Here is a 9,886-nt window from a genome sequence, read left to right as displayed (position 1 = left end):
CATTCATTTGCATACGGAAGATTTCAGTAGGAAAATTATAATCTCTCGTTTTATGCGTGTTTAGAGGCGTTATGCAAAGGTGACGTAAACAATGCACTTTATTTATATTTGGTTGAAACAAAGGGTGTATTTTGAATGACGTACGATTGAATTTGAGAGTACCAGTGTATGTTGATTACAAATTGTGTACAAACAAAATATATGCAGTCGCCCATTTTAAACCGTATGAAAAGCTTGCATGATGTCCTGAATGCGCTATACATGTTATAAAACAACTCGAACCTTCATAACGACCCTGCCATAGAATTTTGAAAAACCACAAGGTAGCATAAACAAGAATTTTTCGATTATTAATGACACTCAGATTACGTCGTATTCATAGATGTGAGGTCTGGTTATGCCCAAGTAGCATCATTGCTGGGCTATCCATATAAAATTTTCCGTGTTTCGGAGATTATCAGGATCATTTACTGGTGTATCCATCCTGAGATTGTCCCCAACATACAAAAAGAGACATCACTTAGACCATTCTCAACTACAGTAGCATCGAAAAAAAAAATTGGCAGATCCCACGTACCGTGGGAGTCGATGTTATGCGAAGCATGTGGCGGGTAGGTGACTGTGGCGTAACTTTTTTTACTGAGCGACAACGTTACAAAATGACGCTAAAGGTTTGTATATATTTTACACGCACACATAGATATGTTGAAGAGCCGCATATGTGTTATATAACCAGTTGTTTACGGTTGGGTAACGCAGCCAATGGCAACGTGGGTATTACCAAAATCAGAAGCGGTAAGCTGATATGTAGGGCTTACACGTGTCCCGAAAACGCACTCACGTTTCACGAACCCGTGTGCATGTGTGCAAGAAGTTCTTGACAGTTCTTGAACAAGGGCATCATCACCATGATCAGTGAGCACCAGCAGCTGGTCATGACTTGTTATAGGATCCGGTCGTGATCGTGGTGACGAGGGGTCCATGTGTAGTGAAGTATGTGGTATAGTAGAGCTGTTGGAATTCGTGGATGCCCCGGTCATTTCGTCGACAAATTATCTGTCGGACAGAGCCGGCGACATGTCCGAACCTGAAGCCACCCTTCGTGTTGGTGAGGTATAGGCCGTCGAGGCTGGTAGGCCTGGATAGTGCTACGTAGACCAACTTCAGTGGATGGTGTTTGTCGTATTCGTAGACTACCTGGGCGTATGTGGCCTACGTAGCCTAGTCTACAAAGCGGCTGTCAATTAATCTGGCATCATCCTCGGTCAGCATGAGGCCATCGCCCAGCCTCGTAAGAAATGAAGAGGACACTGCGTCGTTCTGGTGGACGAAGTGCACTTTACGGTGCTGTGATGTGGATATCATATGTAACATTCGTTGATGTATTCCTCCGGGGTCGAGCAATGCTCCAATATAGCTTCCTGAATCATAGGAATACCAATGTAATGTTTATTAGACTGCTATAAAAGAGGAGCCAACACTGGAACTACAGACGTTCATCTGATATGACGCCTGTATCGTAGGAGTACACATCGTAGGAGTATCATGTAGTGTTTATTGCTGTCTTGTAAAATTAGATAGCCAGTACCACAACCACAATAGACGTTGCACCGATAGTACGCCTGCGTAGGCTGTTTTTCCAAGCCAGTTTATAGACCTGGCATGGCTCAGTGGTAATACCTGATTGCCACGCAAAATGCTTGGGTTCGATTCCTGCTGGGATCCTAATTTTTATTATTTCCATTCGCTGAGTCAACGCTGCCGATGTTGGTTTTCCTTAACGCTCTAGCATTTAAGTTACCAATGTCTGTTCTCGCCGTTGCTGGGTAGATATAACTGTCAATTTGTTTGCTGCAATTTTGTGAGGTTGAATAAGCATGCCCAGCACTCTAATGGTCAGAAATCCTTGGAACCGGGCCTCCCGATGGGAGAGGCAGCTGACCTCCTATAACGAACTTACAAATATGTATAAAGATGACAGGAGATTATACCCCATACCGCACAGCAACCTCACGAGAGCGCAGGCCACTGTCCTCCGCCGAATTCAAACGAACACTCTAACCACTCCTCACCACTTAGCGATATTCACAGGCGGGGAGGTTGACTCAACATGCAAACATTGCGACAAAAATGCCATAGCAAACCAAAGTCACATCCTCTGGGAATGCGAGGGCCTTCCCCCACCCAGAGAGCTTCCGCCAGCTCCCTCCGAAACGACATGGGAGACCTTAATACGGTCCCCCGACGAAAAACTGCAGAAAGCAGTCATTGCATGGGCAGAAGAGGTCGCCGCAGACAAGCGGCCAGCTCCAAACCCATGAAATTTCTTTTGAATAAAGTTGTATCCTCCTCCTCCTAAACTGTCAATTACCTGTGGCGCATACCCGTACACCGCGGCCTGTGGTAAACGGGTATGTGCCACACATGTCTAGTGGAAAGGGTTTGACGACGTACGCGACAGGATTTTAACGTTATTCATGTCATGACCCGGCAATCATATTCGTCAAATCTCTACCCTCTCATGCAAATTTTGCTCAGATAAGATAGACTAGATAGATAGATAGATAGATAGGATAGATAGATAGATAGATAGATAGATAGATAGATAGATAGATAGATAGATCGATAGATAGAAGATAGATAGATAGGATAGATAGATAGATAGATAGATAGATAGATAGATAGATAGATAGCTAGATAGATAGATAGATAGATAGATAGATAGATAGATAGATAGATAGATAGATAGATAGATAGATAGATAGATAGATAGATAGATAGATAGAAACGCTCAAAGTGCCAGAGGTTCGCTAAGAAATGCTTCGCATTTAAAAGAAAATAAATTAACCGACCGCTCCGCCTTAGTCTCTCAGTGATAGCAGAACAGCTCAGAAAGGGGTGTGGGAAGAATCTCTTGTTGAACGCATTCCAATTAGGGTTCTAAAGAAGGTTACGAGTGCGCGCTGAATTTTCACGGCCTGTAAGATTTTAGTATTTTATGCTTGTTGTTAATGGTTGATGATTTCTAATGCCATAGAATGATTATTTATATTAGCATGTAAAGTAGTCAAAGTGGACGAAAAGACAACTTGCTGCTGGAAGGGAACGAACCTCTCACAGCCATTGCTGCCCCACTCATATACTATAGATGATCCACCCACAAAGAAAAGTGCATTCAACCAATACACGCAAGCGACATATAGGCCTATACAAGGGCTTAGACACTATAAATACTAATAACTTGCGTCAGTAGCCCTATAATTTATAGAAATGCTAGACGCAAGGTTACGCGAACTGCAGTGGCGCATTTTACACTAAAAAACAACTATACAAGAAGCATGCTAACAATAAAGCGTCTAAAATAAAGGTGGCGGAAGAAAGAGGGAGGGGATACTCGTTGTCTATGTCGTTACTCAATGTTTCGCTACTTGAAATTCCATTCTCCATACAATTACGTTTGCTCATTGTCAAAATGTAAAACAATGCAAGTGTTTAAGATAGCCGAATTTCACCATAGAAATACACTTTTGTGACGCTGGTTTTACGCACAGAACTTGAACGCACCGACAAATTTTGTGAGAGATTCTGACATCACTACTCAGCAAAAAATAATATTTTATTCAGGAAGCACACACTTTTATTTGCCAATTTACCTAGTGCTTACACTAGCAACCATAAAGTACCCGCGCTTCGAATGAAAACCAGATGCATGGTATACGACTCTCTTCAAACGGCGTTACTCGCTCCGCGATCAGGGGCCGCCCTGCACGTGCACTGAAGCGCGAGAGAGATCTCGCTATAGAAAACTCCACTTCGTGGTTAACTTCTTCACTAGGTTGCACACACCATCAAATTACGCGTCTGTACATCTCCATAGAGGCGAGCCTGGACCAAGGAGGTTTAAAAAAAATTCTGGAGTCGAAGCTCCCGCAACACCTCGCCAACGAAAGTGAAGCCAGCTTTTGCCCACCAAAGAGCTCGGAAACATGCGCTTTTCTTGTGGTGCCTACTTAGAGATCAAATGGCTTTGATCTGTTAGTGTAAATACTACGTTAATTTTAAAATAAAAGATCGTTGTTGCCGACAAAAGTAACCCTTCGAGAGGAGTGTATATATATATATATATATATATATATATATATATATATATATATATATATATATATATATATATATATATATATATATATATATACCTAGCTTTTTGTGACATATTATCTGTATGTGTGTGTAAATGTGCTAAACATCAATTGTACGTGTTGCCTCCGCGTCATTCCATGTGTTTATTTATGTCCATGTTACTGAATTATGTTTTATCTTTCTCGTGAACGTATTTCTAGCAAGAAAACGTCATGTTAAATTGTTATTGATGTTAACCGCCTGTGATACAATAAATTTTTCTAAACACAGCTAGTGAGCATGATGTGGCCCTCCGTGCAGTCTATGGCTATTTCGGTATGGGACCCTTCTTTGCTATTTATGACGTGCGGCGGAATGTTTGCTTCGTGCAACTCTGCCGCTACGTCTGCCGGACTAGCTCCGCGATGATCGATCTCCTATTCTGCTGTCTTTTACTTTCCTCTTCCTTCTAAGCTCCTCTCCTTTTTCTTTCCCTCCTTCTATCCCCCTTGTAAATAAAACCAAAACCAGATTAAACATAATACGCAGAGGACACGTGCGTGGTCGAATAAAGGGACAAAGTTCGTTTTTATGCCTTTGTACTCCTTGCGGTCGTGGGACACACTTTACAGCTGCTATCGCACTTGACAAGCAAGCAGTGGTCATGAACTGAGTCACTGTGTTCCAAGCTCTCATAAACCTCCGGCACAACACTGCACTCTTAGAAAAAAAGTTAGTAAATGGTTAGTAAATGCTTGCATTTACTAGTTTCGAGCGTATTTTACTACCTTCGCGAAATCTGTTTACGAGCCAGCAGTTAGTAAAGGTCGTAAAGCGCTGCCTTCACTAACCAGAAAGTTTACTTGGTGTTTTCAACTAAGTAACTACTAGCCACCCACGTTGCCAGATCTTTCATAGATACGCAGTGTACTTTGCCGTAATCGTGACGGTCTTTAGCAAAATTTAAACAAACTTTAATCTTATTGATTACCTTAGAATTAAAGTTTCGTGCTTCGTGATGGCACGCATATAAGCAAATATAAGGGCACACGATAATGTGCAGAAAACATCAATTATTCTTCTAAATTCTATGGTTGCTAACCACTACACGGTGTGCTATCCCAAAGTAGGAGCATATAGTTTTCAAGCCGCTGCTAGAGTAGATATCGGCTACGTAAAGGTCTTGCGATTCTGTGTGTGCGCTTGCGTCTGTGTCCTCATTCGTGATCAATTCATGCCTCTATGTATGTTGCTGTGATGTGTACTTACCATGGTAATTACATGAAGTAATTAGCGGCTATTAGTTAATGTACGAGGACAATGCCACTTCGTTTTTTTTTTTTAATCCTGTAGGTACTTTTGTAATAGAACCATCTTGATATGGCAATGCACACGCACATATAAACAAAATAGGCGTAAACCTCTAATTGGCTAAATGTAGTAGAGTTAATGCGGTTAGTAAGTTGCTAGCGCGGTTACTAACAACTTAGTAATGGACTAGCCATTCGAGCTAGTACTATATTCACTCGCTAACCAGGTAGCAAGTTCTACTAACCTGAATTTTATTACCTTCACTTACTAAGAGGCTAGTGTATTTTGTCACAAGTAAATGGTTAGTATTTAGTTAGTGAATATGCCGACCCTTTTTTCTAAGAGTGTGTGTTGGGCAGTGAAGGACTCCACTTTTTCTTGGTGCTTCCTTTTTCTGCTCCTCTTCTTCTTGAGGTAGGACCTCACTACAATGTATTCTGTAGAAAGAGTGGCGAATGTCTCAACGCAAGAGTCACAAGTGACAGTCCTCAAAACGCAAATGACTAGCTGTACCTAGCACTTTAGACAATTTCTGATCAGTATGACGTGAGAAGCATAGGACGGTGTCACAAAATACGTTCGTAGACGTGTAATGCGCTCTGCGCTAATTTCGTTAAACTGAAACGCGTTAGCATTGTGTGCTTCGGCAGGGGATTTACAAAAAGTTCGTACAACTGAATAGTTCGTTGAAGTGGCTTTCGTTCAAGTGGTATTTCAATGTATGTACATACAAAATGTAGATATCGAGCATGGGGGTAGTTGAAAAACTAATTTACATGAAGTTCAGATATAAGAAAAAAACTAACTTTTGTATATGTGTCGCGCTAATACATATTTTAGTCGAAAGTAACCGGGAAAGTAATGAGTAATTTTCTTGAAATTACTCGCTTGAAGTACTCCATTACATCACTAAATTACCAGCTCACAAAAGTAATTCATTACACTACTGCTAAAGCAAAAAGTAATTTAATTAGTCTATTTTCATTACTGCCAAGTGTGATCGAGTTTCGTCTCAAGGAAAAAAGAAAATAGTTTCAGTGCACAATTTTGTTTCGTCGGAAACAGCTTCGGTGGCGTTCACACCGAGCGCAACGCAGCTTAGCGCGGACATCATTGCGTCATATTTATTGGTAATAGTAATAACAATAATTGTTGAGGTTTTACGTTCCAAAACCACTATATGATTATGAGGGACGCCGTATTGTGAAGGGCCACAGAAATTTTGACCATCTGGTGTCCTTTAATGTGCACCTAAATCTAAGCACACGGGCTTCAAGCACTTCGCCTCCATCAAAATGCGTCCGCCACGATTCGATCCCGCGACCTTCGGTTCAGCAGTCGAGCACCATACCCTATATAGACCACCGTGGCAAGTCAATATTTATTGGTGGCAGGCACGTAGCCAGGATTTTTTCTTCGGGCGGGGGGGGGGGTGTGTGTGTGTGTGTGGAAGGCCTAATTCTTCGAAAGAAAGTCTTTCCATGGCAAAAAGAGCAAAAAAGTTGCCCGGGAATATAGGAGGCCCTTGCCTACGTGCCTGATTGGTATATAGACTGTATTGGGGATGGAGTATGGGATTTACACCGAATGGAACTGCGGTATGGACACGAATCTGCACATTTTCGGAGCTGCGACTCCTTTCCGGCTGCCGGAAGAGCTTCTTTTTCAAAACAAACTCTTTCGCTCTCCGGTTTCACGCCGATGACGTCGCAAGAGCGCTCGGAGATCGCCGGGGAAAAGGATTCGCGCGCGGCATGCACATTTCGGGTCGGCGGCGATGGCGAGTGTCGATGGTGCGTTGCTGGTGGCGAGCAGCGGTGCGTAGCGGTCAAGGAACGATGGCTCCCATTGAAATCATCTTGAGCCTGCACTGGGATGCGGCGATTGTCCTGCGTCCTGCGGCACCTATTGTGCGCCTTTTCGCTTTCTTCCTGGAGCGACTCTCACCACCCCGCTGCTGCATGCCTCCGCCCTCTCCTTATTTTTTATATATTGCTGGCGCTGTCTCTACGAGTCATTACGCCGTCCGTAGAATATGGCACCGAGCGGCATTTGGCTATACGCGAGACATGTGCGTTTGTGGAAGCCTGGATGTATACGTTCTTTATGTTCAAGCTGAATGCGTGCACCGTTCCTATCTTTAACAGGCCTTTATTTCCCTGGTCTTTGCGCCTCTTTAGCTCTCCGACAGTATAAGCACCTTGGAGTTTTCCGCTACAGTTATCCTATGGTGAAGGCCATCCTCCGAGGTGGGAGGTTCCGCTCCGCTTCGTCGTCACAATCATCTGTACGTCGTCGTCGCGTGCGCACCTTCGCATATCCTTCAAAGCGCAGCGGTGTAAGGAGCACTGCTGGCCGTAAGGCGTGGCTCTGCCGCTGAAATGCCGTGTCATTCAGACCCTACACCGCAACAAGATGGGAGCATTCACGAATTTCTTTATTTTGTCTTTGGATAAATACATAGGGGTGAAAGAAAAAAAAAACGCACTTGAAACAAATGTGCACAAAGCAGTGCCGTATTTTTACGCACGCCTTAATACTTACTCAGTTTCCTACTCACCCTGTGTTTATGCACGTATGAGACCCTTCGCCGAACGACAACAAAAATGACGCCTGCTTCGAGGACCGCGAGGAGAGAATGTATCGTCTTTCGATTCAACTGGCGTGTATATGCGTACGTTCTTTTTATCGTAACTTTTAATTTAAAAACTATTATACTTTCGGTTGGTTCGATCTTTCAGGTACATTATATATATATATATATATATATATATATATATATATATATATATATATATATTGTACGCGTAAACGTAAGGCCTGGCAAGCCCAAACTGCCATGATGCTATTTTTTTCAAAGAATGTTGTAGCAACGAGCATCTCACATTTGTGGTTCACCATGGTTCCCATTTCACCGCGTCAAAGCCGGAGATGGGAACCGAAAAAGCCATATCACCCGTTTAGTCCTCACTGCTTGAACGTTGACGTCTGGTCGCTGTGTTTCGTTAGAACGTGTGCTTCTCGTGGCCTCGGCACCAGCGTCGAAACAGCGGTCTCCTTTGCGCAGGAGCATCATTTGCACGTGCACATTTTCTCAACCTGTCCACTTCCAACTTCTCTCGTTTGTCTACAATGTCAGAATCGGTCGACGCACGCTTCATGTTGTCGTTTCAGCCGAAGTGCGTTCCATCGCATCGACCAAGTCAGATGGACACCGCGTCTCATCCATGGCCCATCTCCGAACACTCGTTGCACGCATAACATCTACACTAGAGCACTGCACGGGCCGGATTTTACGGCCCGGGCCCGCTTTATGAAGCCCGAGCCCAGCCCGGGCCCGTGGTCCCAAGCGCAGGCCCGGCCCGAGCCCGGGCGTACATGACCGAACCCAGCCCGAGCCCGGCCCGGGCCCGTGGTTCCAAGCCCTGGCCCGGCCCGGGCCCGGGCTTACTTGCCCGTACCCAGCCCGAGCCCGGCCCGGGCCCGTCGTTCCAAGCCCGGGCCCGGCCCGGGCCCGGGTGTTCATTACTAATCTAATCCAGGGCGCGCTTGTTCATGACCAGGCCCGACCCGGGCCGCTAGAGGATATTAGTTGTTGATGATTATTATTAATGATGCCGTGCGCTTTGTAGCAGGCGATCGGACGGAAAATCCGGTGTGTACATGCATCGAAATGTTGCCCGCGGTGGTAGCTCAGCGGTTAAGCTGTTTCGCTTTTAAGTCCTAGGACGCAGGTGCGATTCCCGCGGCCACGGCGGCCGCAATTTGATGGGGGCGAAATGCAAGAACACCTGTGTATACACTTATCTTTAGGTGCACGTTAGAGAACTCGAGGTGGTCGAAATTGATCCGGTGCCACTACTGCGTGCCTGGTAATCATATCGAGGTTTTAGCACATAATACCAAGGAATATAAATGAAATGTACCGTATGTGTCAACCTCGAATAAAAAGACCGAAATTTTTATTCCTCCCATGGGAACAACCGTGATCTGGCCCATTGTTAGTGCTGTTAATATATATATATATATATATATATATATATATATATATATATATATATATATATATATATATATACGTGATCTTTCGTGTTTATAAGGAAACCCACCACAATATACTTGTTACTTTGACAAAGTCTGGTACAGCAGACGAAACGTTAGTGAAAATATACAGTGCCAATCTATATCTATACTGGTGAAACAAAAATAGCACTTCAACTGTTTTTCTATTTTTATTGCTAAGCTTTACTAAGAGCCAGCTCTTTGCACGTGTCACTTCAGCCGCAGCGGCGCATGGGCGCTGCCATGTTTGATCACGTGATCGTAACTGGCCTTCCCCCAGCCATTTGCCCCAGCCAACGCATTGGGCCAGCGAAGCGGCCGTGGCCGTACACAAGCTGGTTGCTGCAGGCATAGAGTTTCCTAAAATTAACTAGAGGGGACTCTGGCGCTGCGA

Source organism: Rhipicephalus sanguineus, chromosome 1 (genome assembly GCF_013339695.2).
Source record: "Rhipicephalus sanguineus isolate Rsan-2018 chromosome 1, BIME_Rsan_1.4, whole genome shotgun sequence".
Classification (NCBI taxonomy): Eukaryota; Metazoa; Arthropoda; class Arachnida; order Ixodida; family Ixodidae; genus Rhipicephalus; species Rhipicephalus sanguineus.
Note: the sequence above shows the minus strand (reverse complement) of the source record.